General features: G+C 33.8%; 1 protein-coding gene across 4 annotated transcripts in view; it reads right to left on the reverse strand.

Moving 5' to 3' along the window:
* Nucleotides 1-14,981, reverse strand: part of RIMS2 (regulating synaptic membrane exocytosis 2) — a 323,781-nt gene that overhangs the window by 167,695 nt on the left and 141,105 nt on the right. The window lies entirely within an intron of this gene.

Genomic DNA, 14,981 nt, shown 5'->3' on the forward strand with positions numbered 1-14,981 from the left:
ATAACAAGAAAACTGTGCAACTTTGAATTCTGCAGTCATGCTTAACACTGTACACAAGAAAAACTGTGTACAGAAAACTTGTTAATCAGCCACTCTATGCAATCTATTTTAGTGCACTTTAGCAATGATAACCAATACAATTCAGAATGGGTATTGAATGAAATAATCATGTTCTGAAATAGTGAGATTTCTTTGCATACAAATAAATCTAACATCAAAACTTAATCTTGTTGAAAGGATGCTTAAATTTAAGCAACCAAGCATTGATTTTTACATCCCTGGAGTTTAGTATAATTCTCCTACACTTAACATGATCAATACATTTTTTTTTTTATTCTATCAGCCTTCAAAATACTAGTTATGGATCTAGAACTCCAAAGCAATACATACATACTCCAAAGTATACTTCAAATCAATTACCTACCCACCTAATTGTAAACACAGAAATGGAAATGGAAATATATTATAAACAGTAAAGTCTGTCTCAGGTCTAATATCTCAAGGACTTCCACCTTACCTATAAATTCTCTCAGTCTTATTTTTTGATAATGAAAAATTCTAGCTAATAAAAAAATTAGAAAAATCAGGACACAATTTCCCAAATATAATTAATTATATGGTATACAATTTTGTACTAGTAGGCATTAGATTAGATAACTTTAGAAAGTGAATACTGGGTTTATTCCATTTCCTAGCTCATGATTATCTTGCATTTTAAATATGAGAGGTGACATACAAGTCAAATAATTTTTAAGTATTCTTAAGTGTATGTGCAATAAAGTGATTGATTTCCTATGATAAGTTTGCTATTTTATGTAAGTATAACCAGAATACATCAAAAATGAAAAAGGCAAGCTGATAGTATAAAAATGCAATTCTTTTTTGTTCCTGAAAAATAATTTTAAAGAGCGACACTTTTATTTTTTTTAATGTGTCAATATATTTTATTTTATTTTTTATTTTATATTTTTTACATCATTTTTCATTTTTGCACAATATATGCATTTTCATCTTGGTTATAGTCCCCATACAATTTCCACCACCCTTGTTTTGAACATACTCCCTTCTCCACCACCACCTCCATAGTGTGTCTCTGCTTTATAGTTGCTTGTTAATTTTGATTTTTACTTTATTATAATTAGTCTTTTTCCTGATCCCTTATTTAGGTTTGAGAGAACACTTTTCATTCGTAACAAATGGACTCGATAGTTTGTTAAATGCGTGTAAGGTACAGATCTTTGAATATCTTCACAATAGATGAACAAAATCAAAGATATGCTTCTTAGATTCTTAATATCTATGTTGGAGATACCCATCTTTATGATATTTCTAGATTTCTTATTACCTAAAATTAATAATAAACTTATCTCTTACAACATGTCGTAACAAAACTTTGTTGAAAATTATGGTGATCCCAATAGAAAGTCAGTCTAATATTTCATGTGTTTATCCAAAATTTTATTTACTGTGATTCTATTAAGCATTTTTTCCAAGAGGAAAAATATTAGGATATATAATTTCACTTCTTTGGCATTATTTTAATAATTATTATTTTAATAATTGAAATATCTGATTGGTAAAATACAGAGAATTATTTCAAATGTGTTCTTATGTTCTATCTTCTTAAAAATATACTAATATTTAGAAAGCAAACAGGTCACTCCTTAGGAGACATCCTTTTAAAAAAAAAACTCCTTAGAAAAAGGTGTTTTTGAATACTATAGTGAATGTTTTAAATTGTGTATTTTTCTCTCAACAAAAAGTTACATGATTTTTTGATTGCAAAAATGAAAATTGGTTAACAAATAATGAAAACTAGAAAGAACCATAGTAGAATATACACATATTGGGTAATACAGGAAGTTGATTAACAGCAGAAGCACTATACTTTTGATAAAATATTTAAAATGTCTAGAGATTTTCTGATTATTACCTGTACAATTAAAGTAATAAATATATGCTAAAAATTTTAACAGAGACATTTTAGAGTAATTAATTTAGCAAATATATATTATGACTCAAATCTATAATTTTCATGCTCACCAGAACATAAAATAGTTTAATTTTTTTAAAAACTTGAGTTTATACTATTTTAGCATTGCTTACAAGATGAAGAGGATTACAAGACACAAAATACCTGACATGGAAATTATGGTAAATGAGTAAAAAAAGTATTGTTCACAAACAGGAAATTTATGTTTTATTATTTTATGACATTATAATAGCTATTCCCACAGCATTTCTATTCCATTAAATGTAAATTCTTCACATTAAAAGTAAATTACCTTATTAAAAAATACTAGTACTATCTAGAATCAAGTGAGTTAATAAGTCTAAAATGTTCAAATAGCAATAATACATATATTGATGAGAGAAAGTAAGGCATTTTAATGTAGAAAAACGTATTACTCTTATAATTCTATTTTATAATCAAAAAGAAGTGTTCTTATATTTAGAGAAGTATTTTAAATGTCCATTATTGAAAATAACATGAAGATTAAATATCCCAATTTCCTCAAGAAAATTTGTGACAAATACAGTACTTAATAATAAAGACATATTATGTTATTAAACAGGTACACACAGATACATAAGATGTAAATATCTGGAAGATATTTTGAGGATTTTATTAAATGTAATTTTCATTGTTATTTAATATTTACTGCAAAATAACAGAAACAAAACCACAAATAAGCAGGATTTTATTACCCAACAATAAGTAACATGTTGCAAATGAATACATCTTTAAACTTTATTTTTTGAAAATAATGAAATGACATAATTACCACCTCCTACCTATAAACTTATTTATTGAGCAGTTTTCATTTTTCACTAGATGTTCAGATTTAGTAACACTTTATCAGCTGTCAACCGAGGTACTGGCCCTACATTTTCCTTCCCAGGTCCTCAAAGATTCCATGAAAGGACAGACATTTTAAAGATATATTCTAAAGGTCCAGAGTATGAAATGTCATTGTATTAAATGAGTAAATCTAATGAGGCATGACCCTCAGATTTGAACAATATGTTCAAGTTTCACTGATCAATTTTGAACAATTAGCCTTCTTTTTGATTGTTTTACATGGATAATGGAATGACAGCAGTACAAATTCCTCATAGATATGACTGCCTGCTGCTTTACCTACCACCTTGATTAATCTCCTGCCAAACACAGAGTCCAACAGAACAAGAAGTGTGCACATTTTCAAGCATAAATACTATTTGTGTCAGTCAATGCTGATGACAGGACATCCAATATTCAATAAAAAGTTACCACAAACACCAAAAAAGCAAGAAAAACTTTCATTGTCAAGAGAAAACAATCAACGTAGCCAGACTCAGAGATGATACAGTTGTCGGCACTATCGGATAAGAAACTTAAATATGATTGACATGTTTAAGACTAAGGATAAAAGACAGACAACATACATGAAAGGGAGATATTTCAGCAGATAGGGAAGATCATAAGAAAGAGTCAAATGGGAGCCCTGTTGTCAAGAAAAATGCAATACACTATGGGGTTCTGGGCTGGGATGAGCAGCAGACAGGATGGAGATAACCTTGTGGCAGCACTTGGAATACAGAAGGAAGAATTCATCTATCACTGAAGTCCTGTGCACGGGTTCACAAGGACTTAACTGAGCTGTTATGGGGCTGTGACACATGAGCATGTTGGGATAATATCTATTCTAGACCAGCACAAAGTTAAGCTAGCTGACCCCAGAGCTTATTGTAATTTGTCTAAAATCAGATAAAGGGACATTATGATCAAGACAGGATGCATCACAGGGGCAGTGTACTAAGTGAACTGTGGAAATTACAAATCAGTTCTTCAGCAGACTTATAAAACTCAAAGTTTCCAGTAGTTACACCATTCATTTAATGTGTTTTGGACACTCACCTATTCACTTTAGAGTAAAGTGCCCTTTGATAGTCTATGGACTGAATTAACAACAGTTAATAAGAAAGGATCATATTTGGAAAAGCATACCCAAATCACACCTTGAATTTTATTTATGTTCAATTAATATAGTTGAAGAGAGGTAGGGGGAAACAGTCAAAGGGAAATACTAGAGATAAAAGTCAAATATGGCAAAATGTTGGTTAGAAAATTAGCTTGCAGTCAGTTTATGAAGATCTTAAGAAATTTAGACAGGATTTAATTTTCAATGGGAATAACAACAGCTTCTGGAGAAAGGTGATTTTTAAGTAATAAGTAATGAATTAAAAGTTTAATTCAGCAGTAATATATGGGGAAAAATTCGAGTAGAAAAAATAGAAACAGACAAGAAGGTATAAATGAAAAACAACACTGTACAAAATATGCAATAAAATACACAGTACACAGAATATAAACAGTGAAAGAATTATACAAAGAGAATGTTAGTGTTATACGGAATCCCAGAAACAATGTAATTCAATCTCTTGTTTTGAAATAAGCAAATTAAGGTCACAGAAACTTGGGTAGTCATGCAAGTAGATATTTTCAGAGCTCAAAACTGAATTGAGATTTCTTCATTTTAAAGTCTATTAATTTCACTGAATTGTGAATTCATTGATAGCTCATATGGTTTTTTCCTCTCAACAATGTGTGACAAATCACCATATGAATTAAAAGTAGAAATGGGAAAAAAAAAGTAAAAACCTAAACTTCCCAGTCTCCAAAATAAAATGATAATCTATTAACAGAAATAAAAGAAATTAGGGAGGGATGATAGTGACTTTGGATATGAACTTAAATTTGTGAGGTGTTGCAAAATATTCTTTCACAGATGTCAAACAAAGAATTTTAGCTTTAAAAAGGAGAGAGCTACTGGAGATATATAGTTTGAGAAATCACTGTATAGTTCTAATATGTCGCTATTCATTGATTCATTGATTCTTTCAGTACATATTTATTGAGTTCATATTATGTACTACGCACTATACTACATATTAGTTTTGGTGAAAACCAAAGAAATGATGGGATACAGAACAGCATACTTTCAACAAGTTGAAGACCTAAGAAATAGGACACAAGTGAAGGAGACAGAAGATTAGTGGAAGAGTAGAATGAGTATCAGGATAGGGCTGTATTAGAGAGTTAAAAAAAGAGGTGATAAAATGTAGATGTAAAGAGCCAACAAAAATAAATATTTATAAATTATTTGGCAATAATGACCATAGAAAAGATGATTTAAAATAAAGGGTTGTAGGCAGTGGTCATATTGTAAAAGGTTACAGTTTAGGAGCTGATGAAAAAATGGAGGAAACAAAAGTACAAATGCATATTCAAGAAACATCACCTTGTTTTGAAAGAGAGAGAGAGAGAAAGAGAAAGGAGAGAGAGAGAGAGAGAGAGAGATCATTTTTAAGGTAGCCTGAAGTTGTGGCAGAATGGAATGGAGGATTCATTTAGGAGACTTCAACAGTAATTTGAAGGGAAACAAATCATTTAAGTAAGAGAGAATGAGATGCAAGAGAAACAAGAAATGATTAATGGTGGAAAACTCCAGAGTAACTGAGAAGTAAGAGTCAGAAACAAACAGAAGATTAACTGTGATAGGGAAGAAAATACTTTTAAGATGGAAGAAGACTGGTAACATTGCAAAGAAATATAGTAAAAAGGGTGTAGTGTAGTATATTTTGACTCTTGGCTTTGATGACTCTAATGACTGTCATCACTATTTCTCATTTTCCCATGGCTCCAGTAGCTTAGTTAACAACTTTTCTGTATTCAGGGTACTAGTCATGGCTCCAAAACCTTTAGATAACACCATTCACTGCTTCTCTTCAAACTCCATGGCATCCCTCAGTACTACTGCAGATTAGACCTCCCAGAGGTCTAACTCAGTTCCACCAAAACAATTTATGATAAACTTTGGACATTTGAGCTAAATCATTGCTAATCAAGCCTCTTATCTCTGTGATTCTCAGTTAAGAGCAAGTCATTTGTCCCTGTCTCTCTTCTCTCTAAAATTTTCATCTCCTCTACTCAGTTCTACTATTTTAATCTCCTTTCATTCTTTTAACTGTATATTTAATGATCTTTTAATGGTCAACAAATTTCCTCACATCATCAACTTTTCTACAGAATGCTTTCTGCATAACCTACCTTAAATAACATTTAGCTCAACTTGCAAACTCTGATTTCAGTGCAGTTCTCATGTGAAGAAACTACTTTCTTCCATAATCATAATCCATGCATCCAAAATTGGAAAGGTTGACTCCAAGAGACACTTTGGCCATTACTCTCCCCAACATCACATACATAGCCCTTTTAACTGTATATCATCACCTATAACCTCATGACTATTACAAAATTTCTCAGTTTCATTCAAATAACCAATCTCTGGACTTCCATCCACCCTCAGAAATTTGCCTCACAAATAATTGCCTCAATCTTAGTTATAATCTCAATGACATTCTCACTCTCAATTACATAATCAAAATAAAAATACAGCTTTTGAAACATAATGACTTTCAATTTAACATCTTGTTTTCTTAATAATAACTTACTTAGTTCCAAGTTTCTCATTCATTTTCTTCCTATCTCAATAATAATTTCTCCTCTCAATATCCAAATTCCAATACTTATCAAATATTACTGATTTTAATTAAGTGTTTCATCTTCTAACCATCTGTTTAATACTTTATATAGTTCAAGGAGTTTCCGCTGTCCTGTGTCAAGGAAAATACATCAATATATGCTTTTCTTTTCCACACTTTTTCTCCTTAAACCAGCCTTTTACATAGTCTCTAGAGTAATCATTCTACAGTGAATAAATTTAATATAGCCATCTTAGAGATACAGCTCCATGAAAAGGAGGTGCCATTTTATCCACTCCCACTTACATGTAGCTGCGCTGTACTACAAGACCCACTATGCCATGAACTAGACTTCCTGAGCAGGAGAGCTACCAGGAACTAGAGGCAGAACTGAGCTACTGGGTGAACCTATACAACATGGAAGGCAGGAGAGCCCACTGTCTTGCTTCTGCAGTTCAACTTATACCCTGTTCCTGCTAGGAACGAGACTTGGAGGAGAGACGTGTAGACACACTTGGAAGAGACATGTGGGGAGGTTGTCCTTGGCAGACAATGGCAGACACTATCTTGATATGGGATATTTCCTTCTGTCGCAGTTGTCTGGGACCTGCCTAACTCCTTTCTCAGTTTCCTGTCAGAAGTTACCTTAGATTTCTGGTAAGCTTTTATGCCTCAGTGGCCCTGTGCCAGGCTGAAGCTGTTTGGCTGGGCATTTGCCCATGAAGGGATGGTTAATTTTCAGAGTTTGCTGTTATTCTTCTTTTGCCTTTGTGCATGAGGGTGGTTAGATCCCATTTAGAACTGTATCCCTTAACAGTTTGGGGCCCTGTGTACCCCTTGGTCACATGGTAACAAGACTGGGGAAATAGATGCCATCTTGAAATCTGCGATGGATAACTAAGCCACTTAGTGCCATCTTTTCCTTTTTTATGCCCCTCAAAATGTTATCACTTTTCCTTTAAATGTTGGGTTATTTTGACTTAAGTAAATGAGCTAGAGACAATTTGTATAATTAAATTGAAAAAAAAATTCTTCAATAAAAATAAAATTGATGCATATTTGAAATTTCATCAAATAGATAAAGACCAATACAACAAAGTAATTATTAATATCTCTGAGAATACCTTTCCAACAAGATTCAATGCCTGGATATGTAAATGAAGAAAAATGGAGAAAACAGGAAAGGCAAAGAGGCCAAAAGAATGGAGATCCTTGTTGAGATAAATAAGTAAGGTAGAAGTAACTGAATGAAAGAACAAGAATGAAACCTGTAGTTCTGCTTCAGAAGTGGAATATTTGAATAAAGAGTTCAAAGAAAGTAGATTAATTTCAATGATGGTAAGATGTAAGCAACTGCCTGAAGTAGCATTGGGGATAAAATTCATCATGGCCAACTTGAAATGAGTGGGTGTTGAATAGGTAGTTCAGGTAAAGGTTCGTGGCAGGACAACTCAAGTTGATGGCAGGAATTATGATGAAGAGGAAGATTAAGCCAAGTGTTAAAACGTCCATGAATAAAATAGCGTAAGAAGATGTGGATAGATGATATCGATATCGTAGGGCAATGGGTGGTTGTGCTCAGTTGCCTTACTTACAGAGGGGTCAAATTGAAAAAAAAAAGCATAGGATGTTATTGTAATATATACAGGAGAATGGATAGATGAATAGGTAAGCTTTTTCATCTTAAACAATCTTAGAATCTCACAGTAGTTGGAACTGGGGGTTAGAGGGATTAAATAACTCAGAGAGTTAGCTAAAAGAAAATAAATTATCAAAATGACTTAATAAAAAAAAGGTAAAGTTCAATTGAAAATTCAGTACAGCATTTTGCTATATCTGTGGGTGTTACACAAACAGATTTCAGATATATATAAGCTACTTAACCAGATATTCTGGCTCTCAGTTTAAGTAATAAATTCATGGATATTCATTTTATTATTATTATGCTTTGAAACTTAACACAATCTTTTATATATATTATAGGGGAACAAAATCTGTCACCCCAAAAGATGTCTTTGTGGCAAAAGTTTGATTTAGGGGAGGGGCTCTGAAGACTGGATGCAGGTTGCTTTTGATATTTTTATCTAAGCTTTTCTAAGAGTCCATAACAGGAAGACCTAATCCTTTTTATCTATTTTCCTTGCAGAAGGCAGAATCACTTTCGTTTTCCTCCAGCAAATGTCCTACCTGAATTTCCACTTTCTTCTCTAATTCCCTTGTCCTAAAAGTCACTGCTAGATTATTTAATTACTACAGGAGGTATACATATTATTATTAAACTGCTCTGTGACTTTTTTCTATTATCAACCTGTCTGATGATTGTTTGGTTATTTGCTAGTCAAGAAGAACTCAGAAGGTTATGTGTTGATTTCCTTTGAAGTATCAAATCAATGACAAAAACAATATTTTTAAATACAATCGAACAATTTATTTCTTATAAAATCTATCCAATTTGTGTAGAAGTAGGTGTGCACTAGACTCTAAAATCTGAATAACTTAAGTGAAGGTAAATCTAACAGTCACCTGCAAAGATACTGATAACTTGTTTTCTTAAACTGAGTTGCCTAATTGTGTTTTACTTTAATATAAACATTAATGATGTTGTATTTCCTGTTTATGTCACCAAAGAGTATTCAGAAACGTACACTTCAAATTAGGCCAGTTTTGTTGAGTCTGAGAATTTGGAATAGTAACCAACCTAGAGCTATCAAGAACTTATTCTATTGACATTGGTGAGTTGAAAAAAAGATAAATAATATGATGAAATACATCATTGATAACTAAGACTAAAAAAACACAATGAAAAATAATACAATGCATGATTTTAACTTACATCAAAATGAAGAATGAAGAAACACCAGAGGAGACAGAATAAGTCTATAATTAATAATGTATCATTCATGTCATCCACCTTAAGAAAGGTCTTAACTAATTCATAAGGTCATTTATATAACTACATTTTCACATTTTGATGAGGTAAATGTGAAGTCAAGGCAATAAAAAAAGTCTGACTGTAGCATATAGCAACAGTAAAATAAAAAAGTAAGAATTTTATAGTATAAAGCAAAGTAATAAGAGAATGCAAAAATAATTAAACATAGCAATAACTACTATCCTATGATAAAACTGAAATGCACTAAATTTAATTTACAATAAAACACTATAAAATTCAAATTATTAGGAATTTATGGTTGATGTTACTTCTTACTTTCCTTCCTCATTTACCTACATGAATTCAATTCTTAAGAATGTATCCCTTGGTTTCAATTATCTTTTTCTAACCTCTATTATTATCAACTCTATTTAGCTAAATTAACAGGATAAAAGTGCTCACAGATAAACCAAATGACTTTGAAACAACAGGGTGTGTAGGGCTCATAAATCTTTATCCCTAGCTGAATTCACCATCACATTATCATTGCTATTCTCTTTTCTGCCTAAAGGGTCTCAAAATATTGTCACTGAATTGCTATTCCAAGTTAAAGACAGCCTTGAAAACTACAAACTTTAGAGACCTCCTCTCCCTTCTTTTTCTAGTTAATACTCCTTTTTGCTTAACACCAGGAAATTGAATTTTCCTTTAATATAAAGGGTATGCTGGTACAATAGAAATGAGGAAGTATATTCCTATGGATCCAGTGGCATATACTATGACCAAAGAGTTAAGTAACAGCCACAGTTGACAGGTAACCAAAAACCAATTAGTTTAACCTAAGCACTTCACAGACTGACATCTTTACTGTGGAGGGAGGTAAGAAAGGTTATTAGATATGTACAAATCAATCAGTACTATATAAACATCTAATTATGAACTCTGCTGTGGAAGGTGGGCTGTCAATTGCAATGAATTTTTTAATATGGTTATTCTATACTTTTAGGTGCTTAAGAGTTAACTACAATTTCTGGTGAACTGAATTTTTTGTATCATCAGAAATGATTGTAGTTCATTAAAAGGATGCTGTATTTTTGACATTATAATCAGAGTTTAGGTATGCTTTACTTTCTACTATTTTTATAAGGATACTATTTCTGGATTTCATTAATAACAATATATGTATACATACAAACAGAAAGAGAAGTGAATTATATTGTATCAGTAGACAAGCACATGCAACTCTACAAACAGACTCAATTGTAAGAAAAATATACCTGCCATCCCTGTGATGACGCTCAATGGTCTGACTGTATCTGGAGCGAGGTAGAGTAAGAAAATGACTGCAAGCATGGCAGAAACAAGAACATAAATGAGACTTAGGAAAGAAATGAAAAGGTATAGTTTAATTTTTAAATGTAAGATTCAAAAAAGATAAGCAGATAGTAAGCAAAGCAAATGAAAATTGTTACTGAAAGGCTTGTTTCTTCTCCCAGTGTCCATTAAAACATGGCAGTGCTTAAGGTTAAAATACAGTAAGTATTCTAAAACAAAAGATAACAAAAATAATAATAAATTAGATTTAAACAAATCATACTTTAAAATAAAAATCTTATCAAAGATCATTGAAACATCTTCTGCACCATCTATAAGATGTTATACAATACAGACACATTCCCATTTTATAGGAGAAAAGATGAGAAGAGAAAAACAAAATAAGCAGAAAGTTTGGAAGAAAATTATAAAAGAGGCAATGTCTAATTCTTATTTAGAAATTATAATGTCATCATTTCTTCTTCACTCATTAATAATTAAGAGTAACTAACAGGACTTCAAAAATTCCATTTGGTAAGGAACAAACTGACTCAAATTATTTTTATTTGATTATTTATTTTTATTTATTAGGTGGACTGGATGTTATGCATTTTCCCATTGCCTATGTTTACTGTATGTTTATCGCATGCTATTGGCTCTGCTACATTTCATATCTCATGATGACTATAAACCATAAAAACAACACACTGACCTTTTCACCTGTTGTAGTTGGTTCTCTTCTTTGTATAACATTGATTTTTTTTTATTTTCTTAAAATATTTACTGCTACTTACAACCTTTACTTTTTAAAAAAGATTTATTTATTTATGCATACAAGAACTGGGATACAGGCTAGAGGTGTGGGAGGTGAGAGGATTCACCAGAGACAGAGTGGGGAACAGAACAGGCAGACTGACTGAAATACACTGCTGAGGGGAGCAGCGGGCGAGTCAGGAGAGGACTGCTGCGCCATGTGGGTAGCTCCCTGGCCGGGGATCGAACTTGTGCTGCAAAGGCTGAGGATAGCTTCATAGCTTGCGTCTTAACCCCTTGTGCCAAGAGGGAGGCCCACAACCTTTAATTTTGACAGATGTTATAAATATATATTTATATCTTCATTTCTTTTTTTTCTTCTGCATCAAAGAGAGCAATTCTACTTGTAAACCTACTTCCCACATAAGCTTGCCTCATTTATTATTGTCTCGTGTCTTCCCTTCCTCCATTGCACTGAATTCTACAAATAAAACCTTCACTCTCCTGGCTTTCATCTAAATCATTGCATCTCTAACTCTAGCAATGAAACATTTTAAAAGACACATCTACAAATCTTGCCACCACTTCACTTCTCATTCATGCTTTAGTTTACTGTCATTTGACTTCTGCCTCTACCATTCTCTTAAAGCTAGCCTGTGAATGTTTTCCATAAAATCCTAAAAAGTCCTTTAGTATCCTATTAATTTCCTTCATACTACACTTAATTATAATATTAAACATTGGTTTTCTACCTCTATTTCTTGGTGCTGTCTCCTCTTTTGCTTTGTAAAACACTATTCTCTATGGGTATTAAAAATTGCTCTTTACTTAACACTTAACTATGTGCCGAGTATCTTATTAAAGCTTTGTCTACTTAATTTACTTCTCTTAACAACTCTTTCTTTCTTTCTTTCTTTCTTTTAAATTTCAGTCTTGGTTTTTCAGTGTACATGTGCAGTGTTTCAATTCTTTTTTTTTTTTTTTAAAGATTTATTTATTTATTTATACAGAAGCACGGGAGGGTGAGAGAATTCACCAGAGCCAGAGCAGGGGGCAGAGCAGGCAGAAGGACCGAAGTACACTGCTGAGGGGAGCAGCGGGCGGCAAGAGAGGTCTGCGCGCCATGTGGGACCCTCCTCCGGTGGCCGGGGAGGAGCAGCCAGGGATGGAACCCGCGCTGCAGAGGCTGCGGGCAGCTTCGCAACCCAGCGCTCAACCGCTGCGCCACCAGGGAGGCCCTTAACGACTCTTGAAGTAGGGTCTAGTGTTCCTCCAGAGAACTGGGGCTGCGAGGGTCTCTCTGCAGCCATATGGTAAGTATAAGTAGCAGGGTTGGGTTTCCAGCTCAGGGTTTTCTTAACCCCAAATTCAGATTCTTAACATTTGGTCTCCCACTTATCTACTTTCTTATTCTTTATCCACTTCATTTAATGGGTTCCCTGTTTCTTGTATTTCTTAGGCACTGATTTCCAAAAATTTGTTCTTTGACTTTCTTTATATCACTTTTTTTTCTGGATAATACTATTCGTTTTTAAAGTGCAAACTCACTTTCTTAACCTTGATTTTTCTTTGGATTTCACAGAACATTTTCCAGCTGCTTCCTGTCCCCTCCTCATGGCTGTTTTAAGATAATACAGATACCACAGAGGGAAAAAAACATGCTAAATGGGAGATTTGAATAAGACATTTGCTTATTTGGACATCTGGTGCTGCATTTGTGAAATGTGGTGGCTGAAGCAGTAGTTTTTTCATTTACCTTTATAAGCAGAACGTATTTTCAAAAAATTTTTACCTAAAACGAATAAATAGGGTTCCCCTACAATATAAAGGACTCTGATTGAATCTCTGATTGCTCTCAGGCTGGAATTTACAGCATCTACCTCCCTAGTTCTCAGACCATCCAACTCAGACTGAATTACACCACCATTTCATGGATATGGCTTTGCAGACAGCAGATACCAGAACTTTCCAGCCTCCATAATCATGTCAGCCTAACTTCTTTCTTTCTTTCTCTCTCTCTCCAACTGGTTCTGATTCTTTCTCTCTGAAGAACTCTGACTGTATACTTTTCTGTAGTCATATTATCTCTTAACCTAATCTAGTCATGACTGCCCCTTAAAATTCAGTGGAAATTTTATGAATATTACACAAAATGACGAACCATGCTGTTTTAGTAAGTCCCTACAATTGATCTCACATTCAAAGATGTATACAAGTTCCTCTGCTCTGTTCCCTTGGTGTAACTTAAAAACATTCTATTTACACTTTCCATTACAGCATGTTTACTGTTCTTTCAAAATTAATAGACATTATAAAATCTAAACAGTAAGTACTATCTTGAATATGTATAATGAATTGAAGTTATATTTAAAACTATATAATCCAATCTGTGTTTTTTTTTAATGAGCAGAGCTATATTTCATGTTAAAAAACTAAAAAAAATACTAAATTTTAAAAAGCAAAACAATAGAGTCAATAATAATGATTAAAAAATTTATCAGTAACTGTAAGCTAAAAAGGGGAGGTTCCATGTTCCCTGCCCCACCTAATAAAGGGTAGAGCTGAAAGCAGAAAGGAAGCTGAAAAGGACTTGGGAGAGAAGACTTTGAGGAGGCAACTGGAGCAGAGATATGTGAAGCAGCAGCCACATTTGTCTCTCAGCCTTAGACTTGCACCAGGGAATTGGGGGACATGGAAGGAGACACTTGGAAGAAACAGAGAGTGGATGAGAGACCTGTGGGGAGGCTGACAATGGCAGCCTTCATCTTGACTTATTCATCTTTTTTTTTTTTTTTTTAAAGATTTGTTTATTGATTGATTGATTTATACATACAAGCACTGGGTACAGTCAGAAGCGCGGGAGGGCGAGAGAATTCACCAGAGCCAGAGCGGGGAGCAGAGCAGGCAGAAGGACCAAAGTACACTGCTGAGGGGAGCAGTGGGCGGCAGGGGAGGTCTGTACGCCATGTGGGACCCTCCTCTGGTGGCCGGGGAACAGCTGGGGATTGAACCGGCGCTGCAGAGGCTGCGGGCAGCTTCGCAACCCAGTGCTCAACCGCTGTGCCACCGGGGAGGCCCTTGACTTATTCATCTTGATGCTGCTCCTTTCCTTCTAGACTTGCCTGGTCCCTTCTGCCCCTTTTCTGTGATTTCCCTCCAGAAGGTGCTTTAGACGTGGGGCAAGTTTTTGGGCCTCAGAGGCCCCACTTTGGACCAACTCTGTCTGTCTGAGCTTTAACCTATGTAGGGATAGGTAATTTTGAAGAATTTATTGGAAACTATCATCTTTTCTCCTCTCTATCACATACCAATTCTATTAAAGTTCTTTTCTATTGAAGGTATCACATGCTAAGAATATGTTCTGTCTATATGTGGTGAATGGCAGAACCTATATAGAGTGTGCAAGGTTTTGGGATCACAGAGGGTGCCCCTCATTCTTCTGCCTGCTAACATCGCTACTCAATAAAATAAACTAGATCACTGATTCAATTTCTTAGATGCACAGATTGTTAAG

The sequence above is a fragment of the Talpa occidentalis genome, unplaced genomic scaffold (assembly GCF_014898055.3).
Source record: "Talpa occidentalis isolate TD23 unplaced genomic scaffold, MPIMG_talOcc4v2.1, whole genome shotgun sequence".
In the NCBI taxonomy this organism is placed as follows: Eukaryota; Metazoa; Chordata; class Mammalia; order Eulipotyphla; family Talpidae; genus Talpa; species Talpa occidentalis.